Consider the following 26365-nt stretch of genomic DNA (forward strand, 5'->3'; position numbering starts at 1 on the left):
GCTAATGAAATAATAAAATAATGGTGGGAATCTACAGTAGTAAAGAGACCAACATACAGAGGGCTGTGACTCAGAAACCTCACACAGTTCAGGAGCTACTAACACAGTTCCCATGATACACACAATACTAACTAGTACTCACTTACTCAACTCAATAACAGGTGTCAACCACAACGATCAGAAGCTCTTCATGCTTTGAAACATTACTAGAGACTTGAAGAAGCAGTGTTAGCACTGCAAGAGCCAGAGATAAGCCATGTATTTAAAAATTAATGTTTCACTGCACTTTAAGTTACGATATCAAAATCCTAAATACATTTTATGCTAAGATACCAAAACCATGAATGACAGATTATTGATTTTATTTTTCACAGATTTAAAGGAAGAATTAAGATACACCAGCTATCAAGTGGAATGTACAGATGTTTAATAAAACTTATTATTACTAGCTGAGCTTCTTTGTAAATGAAGTTTTCCCCATTGTGAACAATAAAATTCCTCAGAAGGTGGTTTGTTGCAAAAAATGCGAACTGTGTATAAACAACATTTTGTGCTGCCATTTATGCTACTTAACATGTTTGAACGGACATGCTGCGGGGAAAAAGGTATCAACGTTAACAGAGAAGTTGTTTACTTTTGAACAGAAATGTTATTAAATACTCAACAGTCAAAAAACACTGATGATTTAATATTATGGAAGGCTAGAAACTGGTCAGACATGTCAAATGTTCTCTGAAGTGAACGAAAGATTTGCTAAGTGAAGACCGGAGGGCTCAGATGTGCCTGTTGCCTACCCAGTACACTGCTCTTTGGGACAACAGTTTTTCCAGTATTTTTCCCATTCGGTTTTCATCATTTTAGGTACAGGGTTTCCAGTAATTTCTTGGGTAAACTCTTCTACAACCAACTACATCTCATACACGTGAAAATGTGTCAAGTGTTCCTTTTTCCCCCCTCAGTTTTATTCCCCTGTACTTTCAAATTACGCATATTATTTCTCGCTGTTTGCAACCTTCAGGTATTTATAGCTGTCATAACCCTTCTTTGCTAGCCATTCTACCAAGTCACACATTTCTGTTCTTATTTATCAAGAAAAAGAAAACGGAGTGTCAATAATTCCAGTAATAGTTATTACTCTTACTCAAGTACCATCTAATTTATCAGCATTATTTGAGCAATGTGGTAACCAAAACTGGGAAGGGCATTCTGGATGCATTTGTGTTACCTAAACAAACCTAAACATCAGGATGGTGTTCAGCCAGCAGTGTGCACTTGCAGCCCAGACAACCAACCATATCCTGGGCTACATCAAGAGAAACTGGCCAGCAGGTTGAGAGAGGTGATTCTCCCCCTCTACTCTGCTATCATGAGACACCACTTGGGGTACTGTGTTCAGCTCTGTGGCCCCCAGTATAAGAAAGACACAGATCTGCTTGAACAGGTTCAGAGGAGGGCCATGAAAATGGACAGAGGGCTGGAACACCTCTCCTGTGAGGAAAGGCTGGGAGAGTCAGGGTTGTTCAGCATGGAGAAGAGAAGACTCTGAGGAGAACATATGGTGACATCTCAATGCGTAAAGAGGCCTTGTAAGAAAGATGAAGACAGCCTTTTTACCAGTGACTGGAAAAGGGACAATAGTTTTAAACTGAAAGAGAGTGCATTTAGATTAAACATACGTGAGAATTTCTTCACTGTGAGAGTGGTGAGACACGGGAGCAGGTTGTCCGGAGAGCTTGTGGGTGCCCCATCACTGGAAACATTCAAGGCCAGTTTAAATGGGGCTCTGAGCAACCCGATCTAGTAGAGTATGTCCCTGCTTATGGCAGGGGGATTGGACTAGGTGACCTTTAAAGGTCAACACAAATCCTTCTGTGTTTCTGTGAGTTACACCATTATTTGTTGCTGTCAACTACTCTAAATTTGCACCTGCATAAACTCAATTTTGCATGTTAGGCTTTTTTTTCCCTCCGATTAATTTTTTAGTTTAGATGTCCCTTGAAGGTTGAGGTCTGAGGTCCAGAATATCAAACTCTTGGTCCTTTAAGTAGCTATTCTGAAATTAAATTAGATTCTTTGCAAGACCACAGTCAGAACTTGCAATAAGAAAGATTTTTATTAGCTTAATTTATATGAGTTCCAAAGAATAAACAAACTTTTACAGAAAATCAAAGAAATCAAAATCTACTCATGCCAATTTTTATTATTTATTATACTCCCCTGTTATAACACTCTGATGAAAGATAAATAAGGCTGCATCCTGTTGCCTTTAAAAGAATATTCATTCAGCAAATTTATGTAGCGAGTGGGGATTACCTGCATGAAAGTTTTAAAAATTATTAGAATTTATGAAAATATAGCATTTCATCATTTCTGCAAGCCATAATTTAAACACCTCAAAATATGTCATACAGAAAAACTTATTTTCCACACAAAAGTAGATTTCCTTGTGATTTCAAAAGCAGCATTTGAAGCCCTTATATTTACATGTGTTTTTCCCTAACTTTGGATACTAAAATTAATTCTAGCCAGCATTTACTTTCACCATCCACACTGGAGTTTGAGAAATATTCTTGCCAGGAAAGGAATCAATATTGCTGAGAAAACTTTTTTTTGTTGTTGTGAACACTGGAACTAATTAAAGCTAGTCCTCTCAAAGCTTTTGTGTCACAGTCGATTGTGAGCTTTAACTAAAGCTGTTCCTATAATTGGGATATCTGTAAGATGCCTTTCCTCTCTGGTTTCCTGTATCTATTTACATGTAAACTCACACTTATCACCTTTCCATTGCCTGTAACATTTGCAAAGACATACATTTTCATTGTATGTGCAGTGTTTCAAATATGTGTCTCAAATCAGACAGAAGTTTAGAAATTATTGGGATGAAGCAGGAATCATAGACAAAGAACTACTGCATTTCCCTCCTTTTCTTGACCCTAGATTTGGAAAATTCATTTTGAAAATAAATTGGTTTTGTCCTGTGCTTCAGACAACAACTATTTGAAGTTACTAGCTTAAAACTGGAGGCACAAACATGAAATAAGAACATTTTGAAATTCATACATTCTTGTAGTTTCTGATTTGGGCTTTGAAATACAAAATCCATGGGAATGAAAACTACAGACACTAAACTGGAAGTGCCACCTCAGTTTCAAGCACAGATAAAGTAGTCATATTTGGAATCTTTGCAAGTGAACTTACTTTCGCAGGGTCAGAAGAAAGTTTTCAGTTGTGCGTTCATCTTACATCAGACTTCTCAATAAAGAGACAGTAAAGGTAAACCTACATGACTTATGGCATCAACATTACTAAATCACTATGACCAAAAAATCTGCATGTACATATTTATCAGGGAAAGGTGTTCTCAGTCTGCAGGGAAAACATTCATGGGCCTCAGGAACGTTACATTTGACACTCATAACATCTTTTGTGATAAGGTAAAAACACTGAGTAAACACAGATCTCTGCTGACTCCTTTGAGGGAGTCACGGACTACAGACATGAAAAGAAAAGAAGGTGAATCTGTTTATTCTCCATAATACAGCAAAAAGATTAGCACTGACAGCCAAGAGGAAGGGCAGACCTAGTAAGGGAGCTAATAAACTTGGCTCCTTCTCTCTAAACAAGTATTTAGCAAAGGGTAGACAGTGATTGAATAGGGATGGAGAAATGAGATTATCTTTAGCCATCTATACAGGGAGCTCTGAAAAGATAGCTTGGAATTGTTAGATGTTGAATGAGTACATATAATTATCTAGTAATAAAGGTACCTGTTTGCCTCAGAGATATATAGCGTAAGAACCAAGGAACTCAATAATTTCAGTAATTCCTTTTGCATTTAAGATGTTAACTGTAGATATTCAGAGGATTTAGGACACAGTATTGGAATAAAACTGTATAAAGTTCTAATTATCAAATATTGGCATTGTCATCAAAATGTTGGTTTCAAGCATAAAAAAAGGGAGGAAACAGGCACAGCTGGGAAGACAGCAATATAGTCACTTCAGCAGTCTCTGAAGGCAGCAGTGGGAACTCAACACACTTAGCTAAACCTCTGTGTTCCCACAGAATGCACAGAAATCACAGGTGCCTATAAGGAGCAATCCAGTCTATTTACATTATTTTTTTTTTCTGCTAAGGATTTATGGAACCAGCAGGAAATCCAAAAAGCCTCCATGTACTTCCAATGAACTCTACCTAGCCTCTTTGAACCATAGGCACCAAAGGAAGGATGTTTTTTGCCTCCTGAACAACATCCTGCTGTTTGGAGAACTCACTTGAGAAATCAAAAGACTGATTAAAGGATGGAAAACATGTTAAGAGGAATGAATTTGTGCCTCCCTTAATGCAATAATCAAAAGCATTAAACCATAGAACATTTTGTGTGAAAACACTTGAAACTGACCAAGCAGATAAGCAAGCCAAATTTCATCTGGAGACTGGGATATTAGCTGCAAGTGGTGGAACTAAGTTTCCAGACTTTAATCCCAGAAAATAATTCTGCATTAAAAAAAAAAAAAAAAGTCATTAGAAAAAACAGTCTCCAAAATTATTTATTAGAAAATTAGATACGCACCTTTCCAGTTTAATATCCTGGTTACTTGAAAGGCATTTTTCTTCTATTGCCTAGCCTTTTCTCCTCTAGAAAGTGGAAGACATAGGTTTAAATCACTTAGCTTGAGTGCTGCACCTGCATTTCTCAGTGCTCTAATACAGCATAATCAACTGAATGCTCTATCAGGCGGAGACAGTAATGACCACTCTCACATATGTCACAGATCTAATCCCCAGCTCACCTTGTCAAGCTTCTCTTGAGAATGCTAGAGAATTTAGGAGGCTGTCCAGATATCTAGACAAATTAAGCACCTTTAAGTATGTGTGGGTGACTGAAGTTGTATGTCTTAGCTAGGCAGAGAGAAGCCTAATGTATTTATAACACAGTGTTAAGCAGTCTTGGAAAAGAGATAGATCTGACTACCTGAGATGTATATCTTTTGAGTGGCTAAATTGTGGGTAGGATACATCTTTATTAAACTGCAAATCTAATCCTATGTAATGTAGAAGACAACACTGTTTAATCCCATTCATGAACTAAACTAATCAAACACCATTTTAAATCTAGTTAAATTCTTGCCCCCACACTAAATTTAAGGGCAATTCACTCCTTAGAGGACAGGATACAATATGGCAATTCCAATCTAGATTTATGATCAATATTTGTTTTTTCCTACTCTACAACTATTCTTCATTGCCCACTTTCCTTAAAAAATTTTGTCTCTCCAGCTGCATTTCTGTCCTTTACTATCTTCCCACTTCTACATTAACTAAAATATATTATAATTAAATTTAAGATAATTAAAACCAAGCAATAACATGCTTTTCTGATGGAAGAACAAGTTCCATAGTCAAGGAAGTTCAGAATACCTCGATTGTCACATGGACTTTGATGCAAGTCAAGAGGTGCTCTTCCAATACTGATTTGGATTATTTTATTAACTTCTAGATGAGAAGATTGTCCAGGAGACTAACTAGTACATAGATGGGTGTTTACCCATCAAGTATCCACATAATCTGGAGACATGCCTGAAAAGGAGTGGATGTGAAATTTATCATGGGATTCAGCATAGGGGCAAGCAGTCAGGTGGCCCAGAACTCCTAAGGAGCTCATCACCATATGGGAGAATGATGTACAGAAACACCAGAAAAATCCAATGTACAGGTCCTGGCTTGGAGAAGGTAAGGTAGAAACCAAGTCCAGAACAGTTCTGCTGTTTTCCAGCTTTGCATCACGGTTAGTAGAGACTTTTTATATTTAGTAATATCCCAAAGAGATTCTCAGGAAGCCTTTAATAAACAAAGAGAAAAGAGATATTCTTTTTACACCACTAATAGGATGCTTTATGCACAAGGACATACAAGCCCCAACAGCACATACTGATAATGGTCAGATCACTACAGACTGCAAGGTGTTTTCTGCCAGACAGGATATAGAAGTAAGCGTCCCGAAAAACGAAGAGATGTGGGCCAATACCTCTACTGAAGAGACACCATCATCCTGTCTTGCACATTAACTTGAACCAGCAAATACAGGCATTCAGATTTCTCTGATCCAAGAGCTCTTTCTCCTTGGCATGAAAAATTGTAGCTAATTCTTTTCTTGAGATAGGAAAGATTAGTTTTCTCTGTCTTTGGTTAAAAGAGTAGCTGCCTGTTTTTTCAATTTTTTGTTAAAAAAAAATAAAAAAGGAACAAAGACAAGGTAGATGAAAAGAGATGGAGATGGTAAGGCTAAGAGCTCTTAGGGAATCAGACTAGATGTAGGGCTAAATGTAGGACTAGAGGCTACTGAACAGAAATGTCCTTTCAGTGGTTAACGGGGGAGGTCCTGGATGACTGGAGACTTGCCAATGTGATTCCCATCTACAAGAAGGGCTGGAGGGAGGATCCAGGGAACTCCAGGCCTGTCATCCCGACCTCGGTACCAGGGAAGATTATGGAACAGTTCATCTTGGGGGAGATCATGGAGCAAGTGCAGGACAACAGGGGGATCGGATCCAGCCAACACAGGTTCATGAAGGGCAAGTTCTGTTTGACCAACCTGATCTGATCTCCTTCTACAATCAGGTGACACATCTAGTGGATGAGGGAAAAGTGGGGGATGTTGTCTACCTGGACTTCAGTAAGGCATCTGACACCACTTCCCACAGCATCCTGCTGGAGAAGCTCATGGGCTGGACAGGTGGACTCTTCCCTGGGTTAAAAACTGGCTGGGTGGCCAAGCCCAGAGAGTTGTGGTGAATGGAGTTAAATCCAGTTGCTGTCCGATCATGAGCGGTGTCCCTCAGGGCTTGGTTTTGGGACCTGGGGGGTACTCCTCAGTCCTCTGGAGCAACCACTATGAGTTTTGGAGCCCTGCTTCCCAGGAAAGGCCAGACATCGCCTGGGGATGGGAAGTAGAGAATAAGTCTTTTTTTTTTTGGTGTTTTTTTTTTCTCTTTGCTTCCACACATAGCATTGCTTGGCTTTTGCTCTCTAATTAAACTGCCTTTGTTTTTACCCACAAGGGTTTTGTCTCCATCTTATTTTCCTTTCCCCTTTTGCTCTGTGGAGGAAGGAGAGGAAAGGGGGAAGGTGATAGAGTGGCTTTGTGGGCGACACTACCTCCACACCGGTAGAGGAAAGGGGGAAGGTGATAGAGTGGCTTGGTGGGCATCACTTGCTCAGCCAGGGTTAACCCACCACACAGCCATAGCGATTATATGATTCAAGGTGAAACTGCTTCAGGGCTGTTGCAAAGCAGTGTCAGGAGAAGTCGGAGCTAAGGGCAAGCACCTCCTAAGCAAAGATACAAGGTGATGTCTGAGGTGCAATGAACACCAAGCACAAAAACTGTCTCCTGGAGTGGAACTGCCATCTCCTTCAATGAGAGTTACCAAGTTGTAATATGCCTTTGAAGCTCAGGAGGTTGAAGAAAACATACAGAAAAATTAATCTTAGAACCAGCGCAAAGACTCCAAAAAGGATACCAAGGTAGCCACCGAATTCTTAAAAAGAAAGTTAAAACAGCATCTGACTAAACACCTTCCTTTTTATTTTATTTTTTTTTTTAAAAGGACATCTTTTAGTGGCACATCACTAGATTAACAGGCATGTCAGCACAGTCAGGTGATGTTTGCTGTAGGAAGTAACTCTTACGTCTCTAAAAAGTACATCTTAAGTTGGAGGAAAATTTATTATGCAGCAGACAATTTTTGTGCTGTGTTCATCACACTTTTCGTGACACAAAGTCAAGAACGTGCAGAGGACACAAATCAGCAATTGGGAAGGAATCCCCTGACCCTTCAATTCAATTATTACTGAGAAGTCATTGACTTTGAGTTCTATGTGAAGGACTATAAGAAGGGTCAGTCTTTTCTTACAGCACTTCTCACATCCCTGAGACAAGACAGAGTCCATCACCCATGTGAGAACAGAACAGTCGCCATTTGAGCTCACTTGCTTGGTGGCATTGCTCCTATGGTGCTATAGCCTTAAGCCATGAGATTTCCTTCACACTGTGACAACTGCTTAGGCCTAAGCTTTTGAGAGGGTTGAAAACAAAAGCCATCTAAGTAGCAGACTAGGGATTTGGGTTGCTACTTATGTTCTTCCAGAGTCCTTGCCTTAGTACCAGCAGGGAAGGAAATATACTCTATGTCTCTGATTTACAGACGTCTGAAACAACCAACCCGCAGCATTCCTCAGAGTATGTCACTGGAGGCTTTGAAGTCCCAACAGAAAAGCAACTCTCTCAACTCAGACTAACTACTGAACTGGAAAAGGTATGAGCAACAAAGAAAGTGGCTCTAGGTAAGGCAAGTATATTATGGCAGCAAGGTCTGCAATGCATTGGGATTTAAGATTAAGAACTTTCAAGCAACGAACAGGGCTACCAAAAACATCACCTATATCCATTAAGCAAGAACAACACAGGTTTACCCTTATTTAGCTTGTATATGAGAGTGTCAATGAAAATTTTTGGAAGTGAGTAAACTCCCTGCCATGCCTCCTTGGCTCTCTGCAAGCTAACAAGTGTTTGAACAGTTTTTAATGGAATGAGGAAACCAAAGCCATCATAATTAGCAAAAAATATTTAAGGTATTAACAGAAACAGCTTGGCTGAGAACTTGTCCCTGACATGCACACTGGTTTCACAATCAGAAGCAGTCATTTGTTTTTGATGAAAAATCTGGCTGAAGCAAGAAAACTTTAAGCAGTTAGGTCTAGAATCTAGGCCCCAAACAATGGATTTTTTCAGAAGATTACATCTAGAGCTTCTCCTTGGACCCTTCCCTTGCATCTTGCTCAAAGCATCTGGAAATGCATTTGCCAAAGACATGGTACAGACACAGAAGTTTCTGTTTCAATAATGAGAGAGAGTAGTCACTCAATATCCAAATTTCAAAGCTAACAGACTTAGCTGAAGATTCTTCACAGCAGTAATTGAACTTCTTAAGGGAAAAGGGTGAACCCTGAAGAAAACTGTACCATGAATAGAAGGTCCAGAAACAAATAGATCAGGGCAGGGGGAATGACAGTCGGACTCACAGACCAAGGAATAAACACTAAAAATTACACCACAAAAGTGAATGCAATCAACAAAAGCCAAAATAGTAAGCGGGAACCCCCAAAAGCTAAGGCTTACTGCCTACAAATTATGCTGGCATTGTAGATAAGCATTCAAAGCTCTGATCTAGCCAGACAATTGAAAGGAGTGAAGAGGAGCAGAGTAGTCTCTGCATGGTGTGTACAAAGGCTGACACTACCCTCAAGAGTGCTACCGAAGACAAACACATCTTCAGTTTTGAGAACTTCAGTATATCCACAGCCTAGTTTTGAAAGGGAAAGGTAAATGCCTATGCAATTATTACCTCATGTATTATATGAGAGGTGGGAGAATTCCATTTATCAATGCCAGACTAAAGAAAACAAAATAGGAAGTTTTCTTCCTCCTTAAAACACAACTCTTACATAAACTGTCTCTTAGAGCCATTGGCAGATGGGAGTATAAAGGCATCACTGTGACTAGCAACTCCAGGAAAGCTTTCACAAACATTCACACAAATTGGAAACATTCATTGAAGTGCTAGAGTGCGTTCAAAGTAAGGCAACAAAGCTGGTGGAGGGTCTAGAGCACAAGTCTTATGACAAGTAGCTGAGGGAAATGGGGTTGTCTGGCCTGGAGAAAAGGAGGCTCAGGGGAGACCTTATAGCTCCCTACAACTACCTGAAAGGAGGTTGTAGTGAGGTGGGGTTTAGTCTCTTCACAAGTAACAAGTAATAGGAGAAGACGAAATGGTCTCAAATTGTTCCAGGGGTGGCTTAGATTGGATATTAGGCAAAATTTCTTCACCAAAGTGTTGTAAAGCACTGGAACACGCTACCCAGTGAAGTGGTGGAGTCACCATCACTGGAGGTATTTAAAAGATGTGTAGATGTCGTGCTGAGGGGCATGGTGTAGTGGTGGAGCTGGAATTGCTAGCTTTATGGTTGGACTCAAAGGTCTCTTCCAACCTAAATGATTCTATGAACGTATGATTCATACAAAGCCTACTGGGAATATTCACATAGCAAATTCAGATCATCATCTGTCTTTTTTTCAGCAAACACTAACAAAACTAAATTAATCAAAATAATATTCCTCTGTAGTAAATTCTTGATTTCAATCAGAAAGCACAGAATAATTTTATGCCACTAAAAATCTTAGCAACTAACTTGAAATAATCTAAAAAGAAGCTAAATTTCTACTTTTCCCAGTAAGTATAAGAAATACAAGCTGTAAATAAAATCCTTGCCTTACTCCACATACCACAAGGACAAATGCAATGAAAAAAAAAACCCAACCAACAACCAACTGCTTGGCTTTTCTGCAAGATCTTCAATCAAAAGGTTTTTCAAAAGGACTGCAAATAACCAAGTAGGAAAGTAAAAAGCCTGCTCAAAAAAAAAATACTCCCCTTGGTGCAAGCTGAAAGAAAATAATGCTGCCGACAGCAACAAGTAAGAGCTAAAGCAGCCACCAAAACCCATCCTTCCAGATGAAAACAGACATGGCTATGCACACAGTAGAGTATGTAACAAGTTCCTGCTAATAGTCTGGAGATAGTTTGCAGCAGTAAGCAGGAGAGAACACCATATTGGTGACAAAACTGATACTGTTTCTTCACTAAACAAACACATTTTGATATTTATATGTAGATACAATGAAAGGTCCCAAAGAGATCTAGAAGCAGATTTAAAAAAGAAAACTTAACTTGGTTTGGCATAACATGATTTCTGCACATTTCCCCCCAAACATACCAACTTTATCTGTGTTTTTGTAATCCATAACCTCAATTTAGTAGTGTCATCAAAGAGCTAGACTCTCCTGTGGGGAAAAGTACTCCCAGAATTCACTCCTGAACTGATGACTAGAAAGACTAATAAAATTACCTACTCTGAATCACTGCAGCACACAGGTTGTAGAAATGCTCCTAAATTTTTTGCATCAACACCTGCTGGCACTTTGAACTACACGCATGCAAAAAGTGGAAGAAACAACAGAACATCTCAAATTATGGAATACAGGCACATGCTAACTTTCCAGGAGAAGAAAAATGCAAACAGTTATAAATAAACCTCCTGTGGTTATGTCACGTGCACATTTTCTTTTCCAATTTAAGTTCCTGGCTGTAATTGAAGACTAGCACCAGCTTAGATAATTAATATTTAACTCACATGGCAACTCCTACATGCTTGGAGCTACTCTATCAGTCTTGAGATGATCTATTTCAAGGTACATTAGTCAGGGTGAGGGAAGGGCACAGTAATCGGGGTATTAAAGGAACAAGAAAGGGGATGTTTCAAAATGTATATCCCAATCATACACTGAACCCACTCTTCAGCAGGGATCCAACCAGAAAGAAACTAACTGAAAGGAAAACAACAAGAAAACTCTTCTGTTCATCACAAGTCCAAAGCAACTTCTTCCAATATCCTGTTTATATCAGGTACCACTACAGAGAGGCTATTTTCCTAATGTAAGAGGAAAGGAAGAAAAAAAAAAGCAACCCTGTAATACTATTAAATTATCATTGTGCTAATATTTATAAAACCTTATCCGTAAATAAAAAGGCTGAAAGTGATTGATGGGCATTTGATATCATAGTCATTCACAATGATGGCTAGAAGTTTACTGTGCCATAATTACTCCCCATAAAGAAATTATTCCCTGCTATTGCTGTAACAAAAATATTACTACTTACAGAATAAAGAGAAGGATCTTGTCAGATAATTAGAGGAAAAAAACCAAATTATTAAACAACACTTAGAGCAAAACTGTTAACTTGGAGACCAAAGATGAGAAGAAGAGGTTCTTGTTCTTTGTAAAACAAGTCAACATAACAGCAGAGTAACAAATTGAAACAAAAAAAAGCTTCAAGGAAGAGGCTTTTCACACTACAAAAGTAGATAATTTCACTTTGAAGGTACTTTGCTGAGAATGTTTCATTTAAATCTAAGTTTTTCAACCACTACCATTTATTATTATTTTTTTAAAGAATTTCTCATAGCAGATATTGAATGAACAGAATGTGAGGAAGGTAAATTTCCACATTCTTCACAAGTTTGAGTGAAACTGATATATTTTACCTCTTCAAGAGGCCCCAGTTTCCTACCTGTTGCTTCCAACTTGCTTAATGGTCACCTGCTCCTTCTAAATATAACTGTAGATGAGAACACCAATTTTAAAATTGCCCTTCAGCTTCTGGTCAGGACTGCTGAAATAGTACAAAAAATATGATATTGGGCAGGAGTAGATGTGAGACAGGTACAAAGAGCACAAAGCCTGCTGAAATGGCTCTGCAAGGTGCGTTCCTCAGCAAGAAAGGGCACTTAAGCAGAGACTCCATTTCCACGTTACGAAGCCCTGACACCTCCTGCAAGATGCACGCAGAAAGTATGAGGAGCTCTGCCAGGGCTTCCCAAAGGAGACTTCCCTAAGGACACCTGGCAGAATATCCTGCAGCTTTGAGTCACTTCGGAGAGACCTCAACTCAATGGTTTGACTCTTTAACCAGCCATGTTCAGCACAGCACCTTTGGTGTCTCTGCTTTCCTAACCCCTCCAGGGTTTCCAAGGGGGAGGGAGGTAGTAAAAGCACTTTCTGCCAAAGCACTTCTCTCTTCAGCCTGCCTCCATGCAGAGGCCACTCAGGAAGATCTGCCTCTGTGTTCAACACATACAAGTGCTCAGGAGACTGCAGGAATCCACAATGAGCAAATCCCAAAAGTGCTCCCGTGGGAGTTTTAAGACTCTCAAAATCATAATGCTGAGTACAAGAGCAGGGAAAGTTTCAGACCATCTACAATCCATTCTTCCATTCTAAGGAAGGATCAAGTTATTGCTAGTACACGATCCGTTAACCTGTCCTTAAAAACATCCACAGATGTCTCAGAAAGTATAGCAAACTCCCATAGAAAGTTGTTGCAAAGTTTCTCAAAAACACGCAGGTCACCTGCATACGTGAGAACAATTACCCTTCATTATGTCTGGGCATAAATCTTATTTGTTCAAATAAAATACTGGGCAAATACAGGAGAGAAGAAGGAGGAGCAGGGGGAGTTCTCACTGCCAAAATAGTTTATCTAGGGAAACAACCTAACCCCCAGAAAACTGTACCTTAGTTTTCTGCCTCTCACAAAGCTTGAGCCACACAAGCTGTCAAAGTTAGCTTAAGCTATCTGTGGTGTCTGCTGATGCCCCGAACTGAGAACAGGTGAAAAGCAGACAAATCTTCTCTCACACTTGCATCAGATAGGTGGGACAGACGGCAGGGAACAGCTTCTTAAAATTCTGTAACAAACTCTTAACAGAATTCATTTTTCAAGTCTCAGTCATCTATGTCAGGAGCATAAATGCCAGTCTGAGACTTGTACTGACACCAAGCAACGGTCAAAACGATAGCTAATCTACAGTCCTTCATCCCTTTCTTAAATAAGGAAGATAGTTTATACCAAAATATGGTTTTATTCAACAGCTGAAGAAAAAAAAATTCACATACACCTAAGTCTAAGCTAAATATGAAAGAATTTGAATAGTTCTGCTGTTAACCCAAACTACTCTCTTTCTTTTCTCAGTCAAACTGCTTGGATTGCTCATGGAATGGATTAACAGTCCCTGAGTCTTCTATCTCTCAGGTGAAATGCAGTCTAGACTGGGAGCAGCTGCCAATAACTACTATGTAATGCTTTCTTTACAGTGACTTGTGCAGAAACTGGCAGTTAACTAAGTGCATTGATGATAAAATGCCACTGCTCTGACAACTTTACCCACTATTGCCTGTATCAGAGCAGCTACACAGGGGTGAAAGAGTCCAGTAAAAACAATGGAATTATGTTTTCAGTCACAGACCAAGGACATCATTCAGATGAGTCTCTTCTATGTTGGTGCAACATAAGGGCAGCAAGGTTGACTGCTTATAAAGAACATTTTCGCCTTCACCAACTACTATACCTCTTAAACACCTCTTATATGGAATATCAACCTTAGCCACAAAAAGAAAACCTGCCCCAAAAGAAAAGCAACCAGAAGAATAAACTGAGCTTGCTTTTTACAGTGAGAAATCGTTAACTTTTAACAGCAGCTCTGGTTTTGAGACTGCTTCCTATGTTCAAGGTTCCAGCGTGACTATCAGTTTCTAGATGTGCACTCCCCTTAATTACCAGCATTAAGAGCATGATCAGATCCTCTCATTTTCTCACTTTAAAGGGGTATGTTTTTTAAAAAAGCACTGTAAAGAACTGCATATAATCATCATATTCCTTAACAAGAAGCATTTTACTCACCTCTGTAAACTGAAATGGGGAGAGAAAGAGCCTATTGCCAAGCATAATCATGTGCTGTGAAGTTGGAGCGTGCTTGTTTCTGACTGAACATGCCAACACTGTCTGGCACTGCTGTCCCAGCAGTGTCCTTGGTTCTCTTCCTGACACTGTATGAACAACCCTGTCACTCGGCCACTCTCCTGCCATTACTGCAACAGCTTCTTAAACTGTGGCATTCAGATGATTCTGTAATAACCCTTGAAATGCACACAGAGAAGAAATACTCCTAATAATTTCCAAATGAAGAACCTCACGAAGGAGGGCAGAAAGTAAGCAGAAGTGTGTTTGACTTATAATTCACCTCTAGATTCCCCTTCCTAGAGAAGGCCCTGATAGTTCTTCCAATTGTAATGGGGCCAGTTCAAAGTAATAAGCAATGATGGTAAAAATATTCAAAGTATTTTTCAGGGATTAATTAAAATAATTCAAAGCTGAGAAAAAAAAATTTGCATCTACTAAATTATTTAAAAAATAAACACATGCACTACCTGGGAGGCAAATTTCAGTAGTTACAAATATTGTGCACACACAAAAATGTAATTCTTAACTTCAACTGGTAACACTACTGGATTCTTCATCTTCCTGTTTAAAAGCAAAGAATAGGCAAATTTCACAGTAAAACAGAGTAAGTCTTAAAGCTGTATGAATGTTCTGAGAAATAAAAGCTAAAGTTGTTTCCAGAAAGTGCATAACGTAAATACTATATTCTGTATTTAATACATTTTAAATTATCATCTTTGGTGGAACGCATACTATATTTGCCACATTTCTGTGTTAAAGCCAGCATTTCACATTTTTAGTATTAAAATAGACTCTTTCAAGATGCTGTATAAATTAAGCATGAAGTAACTGCTTGTGTCTATGTACTACAGAAGATTTCCTCATGCATTAATGGAACACATATATAAAGTAAGACAATTAGAAAGTCTTGAAACAGTTTGTAGCGTATTTTAGCAGCTTATTTCCTGCATTCATAATTCTATTTTTAATTTCTTCAGACAACACAGAAATCTACAGAAAACAGAAGGACTTCATTGTACAGGTCTCAACGGTTGCTGAATTTCAAAGAAAGAATTGGGGAACAGAGAGGGGAACACAGAAAGCAGTTACTTGGATTGTTCACATTATTTCAAATGCAAGCTTCCTGGAGCTTGTTCACTGAAATGAGGATGGTTAATCTTAAGCATTCAGTTAAATTCCACTGAGAAGCCTTCCAAAGCACAGGTTAAAGAACTTTTACCAGGCTTCCTTTGTTCATGCATGGAGTAACTGCTTCAAAACACTGTATGAAATCTATATAGGCAGATAATACTCTCCAGAAGTCCTACTAGGGTAATTCTAAATTGTTCAGGGTGTTAAATTTACATAAAATTAATCCAAAAAAAGGCCAAATTAATTCTCTGGGTACTCACAGTAAACCCACAGAACAAAGCATAAAGAAATGACTGTAAAAACTGTAAATGTTTTCTTTTTGTGTGCATTATTATTTTTACTGTGTTATCATGTTGAGACTCCATTTAGTTCTTGATGGTAAATAAAGACATTACCCTTGCCCTGAAGACCTTATTTCATTTTAGAGGTCAAATCCCAGATAACTGTGGAATACGGATCTATTGGTATCAGACTTACCTAATACTAGAGATCAGAAGGAGGAAATGCTGATTATATGACTTGGTTGTTGGGTTGGGCTTTTTTTCCCTAATTAAGAGAAAAAAAGCCATTTCCTCTTTTTAAGCCAAACAAATAATTTTCCCCTTAAAATGAGAGGGATGCATATTTAACACAAAAATGTTCTGTCAAGTATGTAATTCTAATGTTTCTATTCTAGCTGATCTGTTCAGCTACTTATTCTCTTTTATTCTGGGTTTTCAACAGAAAAGCTAGAAAAAGTACACATTTGCATATTTCTACATCACCACCACTTCTGCATTAACAACATGTACTATACAGCTCATACTTCTAGTTTGTAGTATTAAAGATATTTCATTTTGAACTTTTCTGTGTAATTTTTTCTTTTCTAACTTTCATTTTATATACAATTACATTTTAAACTGTTTTAAATGCTTAATTTTATCTGATTATTAATGCCTATATTTCAATATTTATGGAATCCCTTAATAATGCAGAATACATTATTTATACTTCCAGCATTATAACAGGAATTGAAAATTCAAAGAACCATTTTAGATCAATTTCTTGTCCTAAATAAATACATTTATATACCAGGCATATTTGGAACTTTGTAAAGGGAAGGTCAGGGACACACAAAATCTACAGATATTGCTAAACTGTGCTAGGCGTATAACAGAACTATGTATGAAAAAGATAGTTTAAGTCAAAACTAATCAAAACCCTAACAATTCAGTGACTAGCAGACATGCTGCACGGATTGAAATTTCAGACAGAAATAGCAAGGTTTGCTGCATATTCCTACCTGCCCAACCATGACAGCGACACCAGTTGCAACAGAGGCATCATCTGCTAACACACAGCAGAGATGGAGCAAAGGCAGAGCATTCAGCTGTACCAGACATTATGTTGATGGAACAAACATCCATACTATAGGCTTTAAATTCTGATGATTTTTTTGGATCAGAGGTTGTTTCATGGTTTGCATCACAAACAAGGATCATACAACCCATGACATACTTGCACTGCTGGTCCAAGACCTCAATGAAAGAGCCAGCGAGGCAGTGACTATTTAACAGTACTTAAAATCACTGTTACAAGTAACAAAGGCCATGAAAAAATCTAATCTTCAGAAGGTGGAAATATGTAAAAATGAGGATGCCTCTTAAAAACGGGGCTCTTAAAACAGCTGAATCCTTAAAGGTAGAAGTAGAGACTCCTGAAGGTACTGTATCAAAAGCACAGTGCTGGAGTGAGTACACAACTTAGTAAAGCAAATGCTGACACAGGGTAAAGTGTAGTCAACTGACTAAAAAACTAAGTCATTAAGTCACTAAGCAGAGGTTTGATTTAAAATGAAAGTAACTATGGAAGAAGCTATGGTACAAACACACCTAGGCCTATTCACCCAAAGGTTCTAATGAAATGCTGAAGTAGCCAAATGACTACAACTTCTTCGGTACCTAAACGCTGGAGGTGACAAATGCAATGCCAAGCTTGAGAAACAAAAAAGTTCTGGGGAATACATTTAGGTAAGTCTGCAATTTGGTAATAGAAAAAATAATAAAGGACTGAATTACTGGACATCTCATTAAATACAGTCCACCAGTGAAGAGCCAATATGGCTTCTGTAAAGGCAAGACCCACCTTATAAACTTGCTGATGTTCTCTGCAGGGGTTAAAACACAAGGGTGATGAGTACACACAACTTGCTCACATTTTTAAAAAGGGTTTAAACAAAATTCCTCTCTAAAGACACCTCAGGAAATTAAGCCACCAAGACATAAAAGCAAAGCTTGTGGCATGGAAAAATAACTGATTAAAATAAAGGAACCAGAAGACAGGGGTTCAGACTCAGCTCTCACAACAGAGGGAAGACGCTTGCACAGGGGCCATACTGGGAACCGCCCTGTTTAACACATGCATAAGTAACATGGCAAGGGAGGAGGAGAAAGGGATGGCAGTACACCGCTGAGGTGAGAAAACCTCCTGATGGTGATGGTGCATACTTACTCAAGGTAGTAAGGATGAGTGTCTTAAAGAACAGCAAAACCACCTTATCGGTCTGAGTGATCAGGTAATAAAATGGCTGGTGAAACTCAATTGAGATTCATGTAAAACAATACACGAAAACTAATCCTAGCTTCATATATAATACAACAGGCTCTGAGTAGACCAGTAACACTAAGGAGCAGAAGAGTAGAGTTATTCTAGATAATTCCATGAAATCATCAGCTCAGTACTTGGCCATGAAAAGGCAAATTAGGAAATTCAAGAGGCATTATGAAAATTAGGAAGTACTAGGAAAGGAAGAGAATATAAATCAGAAAAAAAGTCATTCTATATAATTCTATAAACTTAAGTTCGTTCCAGAATTTAAATATTGCATGAAGCTTTTCCTTGTTCCTCTCAATAGAGGACACAATAGAGGCAGAAAGGATTCTGAGAGAGCAAGAACAACCTCCAGTATTAGTTGTCCCCAAACAAGGAACGCCCAAATAAATAGGCATTCTTCTGTTTGCAAAAAAAAATGTGGGTTTGGGAACTGCTATGACAGAGATCTACACAATCTTTAGTGGCAACACTTTAAAAAGAGATTAAGTATTTATTGTTTCTTCCGACAAAACAAACTAAAGAGTACCACAGCAAGGTAGGAGCCAGGTTCAAAGCAAACATCTAGTAGGACTTCAAACAATGTACAGCAGCCCCCTTGACTCTGCCAGGGACACTCAACACAAGAAGCTCATGTGATGAAGTCAAGGAAAAACCAGACAAGCACTTGTGAGAGAGATTCACTGCAGCTACCTAAACAGACTAATGCCCAAAAGTTTACAGAACTCTCAAGCTGAAAATGCTCAGAAGATGAAAGAATTAGAAAGCATCATTTGGGCTAATCCTATTCTTATGCTTCTCTACGCATCTGCTGGTGGCTCCTGTTGAAGTAAGAATACTGAACAAGACAGTTTGGTGCAGAATTCATCATCTGGTTAGCTATTTGGGTGCAACATTTCCTGCAAACTACTAAAAAAATTTCACATTAAAAAGACTGAGATAAGAGGATACAATCATATCTAGTAACCTTACATAAACTTAAATATTTAAAAGATAAGCATTCAAATTGCATTCTGCTGTCCTTGAACTCACACTCACGTAGAAGTTCCTATCTTTAGAAGCCCCCACCCTTGTTGCAACTTAACTGCTGAACAAAGCTAGGTAAGATTACTAGTACAGTAAATAGTTTGTCTGTAATCATTCATTTGAAAAAAATCTTTCCTTGGTATTTTCCTTTTTTTACTTTCTCTTTAAAAAAGTATACTCATTTTCAATTTTTATCAACAGAATTATAGTTTCTAAATATTTTCTAGTATATTACTGTAGCATATTCAGTTGTCACAGCATGGCTTTTTCTTCTATTACTTTTTCATTGGATTGCAGCATTAAGTACAACACTACAAAAAAATTCCTGTTGGGTGCTCTGAAAGCCCAGTACACTTGAGACGGGTGCTTTGAATGTTTGTATTAATATCCAGGGGTCAACAAGGAAGAAAAGGTTGTTTTGTTTGTTGTTGTTTTTTGTTGTTGGTTGGTTGGTTTTTTAAAGTACTGAAGCCTGAACCTTTATACTGGCAGTGAAAACCTTGTCATACCATTCAGCAGAAGGGAACATTTTAACCAGAACTTGAACTTTCTTCACGTTATACACAGTAAGTCAGCTTGCTTTAGAGTAAGCCTCTCAGATGGAAGAATTTATAAAAGATGGGTAAAGTTCATCATTCCTTCTATTACTACAGCACTTTGGACCCACAACTGTAGACCAAGGCTCTGCTGTGCTACTCTGCATTGCTCAAACAGCAGCATACAGCCAGACGTAGGTAAAAAAGTCCAACATGGCCAAACCTGTCATAGGATTTTCTTTAACTAAGTTCTGTCTGATATCTACTGCAAGGCTATAAAACTTTAATCGAAAGCTATTTCAGAACCACACAGCACTGTATGATACTCCTTCTAATCACCAACCTAAATGTAAGGTCATACTCAACCTTATAGATATATGTTATTTTGCCAGAGCTATCGTTTATCTTAAGTAACTCTTCATCCTTCAGTGTTTACCCTTTGATGTTCTTACAAGGGGAGGGAAGTCATAACTCCTTTAAACTTTAACTTTGTACATCAAGTAAATTACTCTCCTAGACCTTAGCTGCATGTATTAAAATCATAATGTATCATTCCTGAATACAAATTTTTACATTAGATCTTTCCAGTGCTTTTTAAAAAGGCACTATTTTTCTTTCTAGCTATTTCAGAAATACTTCATCCAATACAGTCTAATATCAAATGTGCCTTTTTACAAAATTCAGATTCATTTTTGCTTGACAATTACCATCTGGGTCAGCTAGCACTGATAAACATAAAAATGCTTTTTTTGACATTTGCATTTGCTATTACATTTCAGCATAATCAATTCAGTCTTCAGAATAATTCAAGTCTTTCCTCTATAATATCATGATCGTTCACTATTCAATGATGCTTTTCACTGCCTCATTTACAGATTTCATCAACATCTTCCCAGTTCCTGTGTGCTGATTAAGATTGGTATCTCCCAGAGACTTGTAACAGGAGACAAGAAAATAAGAGACAGAAGAACATAGAAAAAAATACTGGAAGCAGTATCACCTACCCCTGTTGAAGTAGGTATTTGATAACAAATTATAAAGAGGGTTGTGATGAACTATAATGAAATATTTTTAAAGATATTAAATAATGAATACCATTAACAGCAGCATGACAAGCAGCACACTTTTAGATGACTACGCATGCAAACTGCACGTGAGAAGTTTTCTTTATATATGCACTATCTGTTTTGTAATATACTGTGCACTGAAAACATTTTTCTCCTTGCATTGTTTCCTTTCCATTAAAGATACACTCATCGGGAATCAAAGATAAACAGAATGTTTGAAATGAATAACTGAAAAATGGAATCTTTTATTCTCTCTATACAGAACTATCAAAAATAACAGATGTGCCTTAAGTGATCTCAATGCATTAACTGTACTAGTTTTAGCTGCTCTTGTTAAAGTGTATCCAAGGGTCATATCCAAAATAAGACTTGGCACTAAAGGCTAGAGAGCATAAGAAAGTAGGTGGCTGTCTCTAGGGATGGAATTCACAGGGTCCATTAAGCACCTTCATTGTCTATACACTGTATGTACAGCCTTAGGTACAGAAAAATAGTATTCACAATACTTAGGATCCCAAGTCTAAGAAATATCTGGAACTACCAAATGAAATGTGTTATTGTGTTTCTGAAATATTACCTCTTTTATGGATTTAGATTCCTAGGCTATACTTGAAGTAAGCACCTCAAATTATGTTAAACATTTGCCAGATCTAGTTTTTTCAACCTTATTATCTGTGGCCAGACAACTGGGTTTACTGATGTTATTGCCCATTTCTCCCATAACAGCATAACCACTAAAGCACTACGTGGAAGCGCTGACACACTAAGCAGAAACTCCTCATTTATTCACATCCATCCTTCTCACTTTCTAGGAGAATGCCTTAAGGACCAGCATATAGACATTGGTACCCTATGCTTCTGAAATTTGGCAAATTAAAAAAGGACTGTGGTTTGGGCTTAACTCCCTACTGTCTAAGAGCGTCACATGTGCTCAACTCATTCCTCCTGCTTTGCATTCCTGGAGGAATGCAGTATTACAAATGTCCACCCACAGTTTCTCAACAGCCTTTCCTATAAGTTAAACACCTAAGCATGCTGACAACTAGACCTCCAGGCCTGTGCTCTGCACATTCTTTGAAGTTTATGAAAGTTTTTACTAGAAATTTTACACACTGATGATTGTCAATTAGAATTTTTGTTATTCAGATCACTCTCTTGACCTTGGAAATCTGAATCCCATGTAGTGGGAAGATATTTTAGAGACTAGCTGTACACATGCCTTCCCTGTTCTTAATTTCTGCCAGTGCCATGGACAAAGTATGAGATTTGTTTCCTCCATTTTAGTTTGTCTCTGCACAGCTCTTCAACTCTTAAGAAGCACTTCACACATCTGTGTGTCTCTGGAAATTCATCTTTCAGTTCGGTGAATTTAATTAAGTTGGATACTTTACATGTATTTTTCCTAACACTGGTCATTATTTTTCCTAACACTAGCCATTATTTTTCCTAACATTACTGCTACTCTACATTAATAACATCAGAATTAATCCTTTGTTTGGAAATATGGTATTTTCTGGTTCAGGTAAGTATAAAAGACAAATCTATTTATCACCTGAAAAACTAGCGGTCATTTGCTGTGATAATTAACTATGTATGTAACACAGGGACAAGAAATGTCAATAATAATTTCTTCAGCACCATGCTTTCTTTAATACTTTTTTAGCATAGACGAACATACACACTTTTTATATATTTCTATTCAAACACAATCGCTAAAACTTTAAAGTGCCATTTATTTCTAAGATACTTACTCCCTAGCAGCACCTGCCATAGGGGAATCTCTCATGTGGTTTCCATTGCCAGTGATGTACTTAACATAAAAAACAAACAAACAAAAGAACCACCAGCTTGGGAAACAGTATCTTAAAATGTGCATTCATAAAACTGATACAGAAAGAGCACAGTCATTCTATCTTAATTAGCTGATTACAGACAGATGAACTAACAAAAGATCCATGTTTAATTTTTCTTCTCCCACACAGATGAGAATACATCTAATTACAAAAGGCCATTTTGTCCTTTCCTTGGGTGATGTTACCAAGATAAAACATCGTTACAAGCAAACCCTACAGAACTGAGTTGTGAAGAAAAGGAAACACTACTGTTTCTAAACCTTTCTGAAACAAAAAAGGCTTGGGTAAAGTAACATATCCTTCTCTTTGAAAGTTACTCCCACCAGTGGAAGGCACCAGCATCAATGTCACACCCCAATTAGTCTCTTTTGTTACTCATATACATGCTTAGTTAAAATTTTTCTAAGACATTAGTATTGATTAGCGTAACTTGGTTGGTAGTCTCACAGATTGTTTCATAGCCCTGCAGTCAATTCTGCTAAAAAAACTCCAAACCAACAGCAAAAGAAAACAAAACAAAAAATACCAAGCATGCACACCAGAACTGTAGTCATAAATACGTACATAGAGTCCTTAGTGTTATTACTGTGGTCATGCCAAGCATGTGGACGGACTAAAAGCACGTATAAGGACTACATCATATTTTTTCATGTCCAGGAAATATACATTTTAAAAAAAAATAGTTAAAATATCATAGCTAAATTAGCAGATAGAAAGCTGTTTTTAATATTGCTACTTTTAAAAATAATTAATTTAGGATAATAAGCACACTATAGGACATATAATGGAAAGAATAAAATATGTGACTTTTTTGAAGTTATTATGTAAGACAGTTATTCAGTGCTGCAATACAGACCCCAAACTGGTCTATAACAATGTTATCAACTGAATTCTATTAGGATAAAGTCATGATGAAAATAGTCATAAATAAAAACGTATAATATAAAAAAAATTTAAAACCCACTCTATGAAATAAGATACATTTACCATGTGACATAAGAATATGAGACGTATTCCAGAGAATAAATGCTGAAGTTTGCTTTCGGCACCTTTGTAGATGATTACCTACCTTTTTCTTTCTCCTTTCCTTTTAGCAAAGGAGGGCTGAAGATTAGATAGCTAGCTTAGGTAATATCTAAATATAAAAGAAAAAGAATCCATGAGATCTCAACTGTCATATTAAGATCAAACCTCATGCTCGACTACATGGTCTGAAAGGAAGCCTCTCAATTAGAGATCACAGAATCCCTATCCCAAAAGCCTATGGAAATCCCAATCCTACAAACTGATCTAAAAAGAATGTTTTTGTGGTTCTACTCAGTCAAAATAATTTGTAGGAAAAACATCAAAAGCCAAACATATATAAGCCTATTAAAGATAGGAAGAGCTAAAAAAGACTGAGTACTGTAGTCAAGATGGACACAGTCATTATTTTGTAGACAAAGGCATTAATGATAATGGGTTTTATTTTGGTTAAAAAAATAAAAAAATGAAGATTATATTCAGGGGTCCAGAGTTCCTAAGTAGAGTTAGTTCTCCCTCTATATCTAATTTTTACATTCTATCTGCAGGATGAGTAGCTTGCATTTTTTCTGTATTTTAACACAGCTATAACAAGTATCCACAGGCAAGTTGGTTAGTGTTTTGTTTGGTGGTAGGTTTGGCGGTTTGGTTTTTCTTCAAAAGAAAAAGCTTACATAAGCTTTTTAACGTCACTATCACTTGTGAAGAATCTTTCTTTCCGTTACTTTAAGACCTTTCACAGAAAAACAGTCATATGCCCTAAAAATCCAGCTTGGGAACCTGTTTCTGAGGGTGGCTACTTAGGACTGTCTAAGGAAGACACCCAAGAATAGTGCAAGTAAAACCACACTTCTGTTACGTAACTTACCAATTTTTCACCACCAGCAATTTAGGTAGTCCCTAAATCATAAATAGTATTCACATTAGCAATTCCTAATCAGGCATCTATCTAGTATTTCTCCTGAGGCTAAGGACAAATGATACTGTCAGCATACACACCCAAAAGCAACTTATGTCAAAATGTAAGTGCTACATGAAAACCTACTCCCTTGTTTTAAAACATCTGCATCATAATTTCATTCCACCGCACACTAGCCGACTTGAGGAAGCAGCTTCTCATTTGCATTCAAGTTTGTAAACGTCTTTTTTCCAAGGTGAAAAATCCCAGTCCATTCATTCTTTTCTGTAGAAACTAAGGGAAAGATGGCTACTCAATTCTAACAGAATTACCTTCAAAAAATTAAAAGTCAAAGATACAGTTCCATAATCATGAAGTCTATGCATATTGTGGCCATTTTAATGATCACTTGAATGCACAGTGATAGAACATGGTCAAAATCACAGAATAGCCAGAACATATAATTATATCATATGTTCAGTCTTTAAATCACATCTGCTTTTTTTTTTCTTTTCACTACAATACCATATGGTTGTGGAGGTGCTTAATGGATCATCCTCATTTCTTCACTCCATTACGCTGCAGTGAGTCTATACTTTTCTGTATATAATACATAATTTTATTAAAGCACAAGAAGCCAGAACAAATAGAAGCATACTGTCTTTTCCACAAGTAGTCCAAAACAAATCATAGGTGCTTCTTACAGGGAACAATGCCATCTTTTTCCTACTATGCATAGCTCCCAGCTGCTTCTTTCTCCCTTCTTTTTCCAGCCTTTGAGCACAGTAAATTAAAAATCAGAGCTAAAAGAAATCAAAAACCACCTCAGAAATAAAACACCTCTCTGTAAATAAAGACAAAATCCATGTATTTCAAATAATTATGCTTCTCTAAGGATTTTCAATCAACTAGAAATCCAGCCATTCACCTAGAATATGTTCAGGCTGGACAGCATGTTCTTTTGTTGTTTCTACTATTTTGTGAGCATAAAAATCAGAAACCTGACTATCAGCTTTTGTCTACAAAGGAGTTCAGATTCTTCATAGCAGGTTATCCCCTCTTAACAACTTTAAACCTTGTCAGTACAAGGGCATTATAAAAATTCTTAGTTGCTGTATTTGTGTGTATTAAAAAAAATAAGAAACACCCACATATCTGCACATAAATTACATACAACTACATACACATTTCATTGTGCTTAAGTATGTAAGTCCTACTCTGCCTTCCAACTCTAGTACTGCATTTAAGTGCAACTGAAGTGCTTTGTGCAACTCAAAACAATAGGTTTCCTTGTGCATGCAATTTTACCCACTTCAAGTCTCCAACTATGCAACTAATCTGCTGATTTTCAAAATAAATCAAGAAACACTGATTTAAAAGTTAATTTTGTTTTCTGACTTCTCTGTTACTATACTTTATGAAGATGAAAATGAAATTACTTTTACTAGAGAAGAAACTCTGTTTGAGAGCACAGTTGGTCGAGTTTCCTGTATGGCCGCACACAATGACAAATCAGTACCTAAGTATTTTATTTGATATAATCAAAAGGAATAGATTGTATTTACAATCTCTTAAAAAATAGTTCCAGATGTTGGATTTTGTCTTGCCATTTTTAAAGAGTTATAAAAACCATGCTTAGAATGAGAAGTATTGGAGACACCTTTCCATGGGGACAGACAATGAAGAGGAAGGAACGGTGTTATTTGTTGGTGGCTGTTTTCTGTTTTTGTTTTGTTTTGTTTGTTTGTTTGTTTTTGTTCTGGTTTTTTTTTGTAAATCCAACAGCTTGTGTTCATGTCTTCAGAATGATAAATCTGGTCTG

This window comes from Merops nubicus, unplaced genomic scaffold (genome assembly GCF_000691845.1).
Source record: "Merops nubicus isolate BGI_N331 unplaced genomic scaffold, ASM69184v1 scaffold7263, whole genome shotgun sequence".
In the NCBI taxonomy this organism is placed as follows: Eukaryota; Metazoa; Chordata; class Aves; order Coraciiformes; family Meropidae; genus Merops; species Merops nubicus.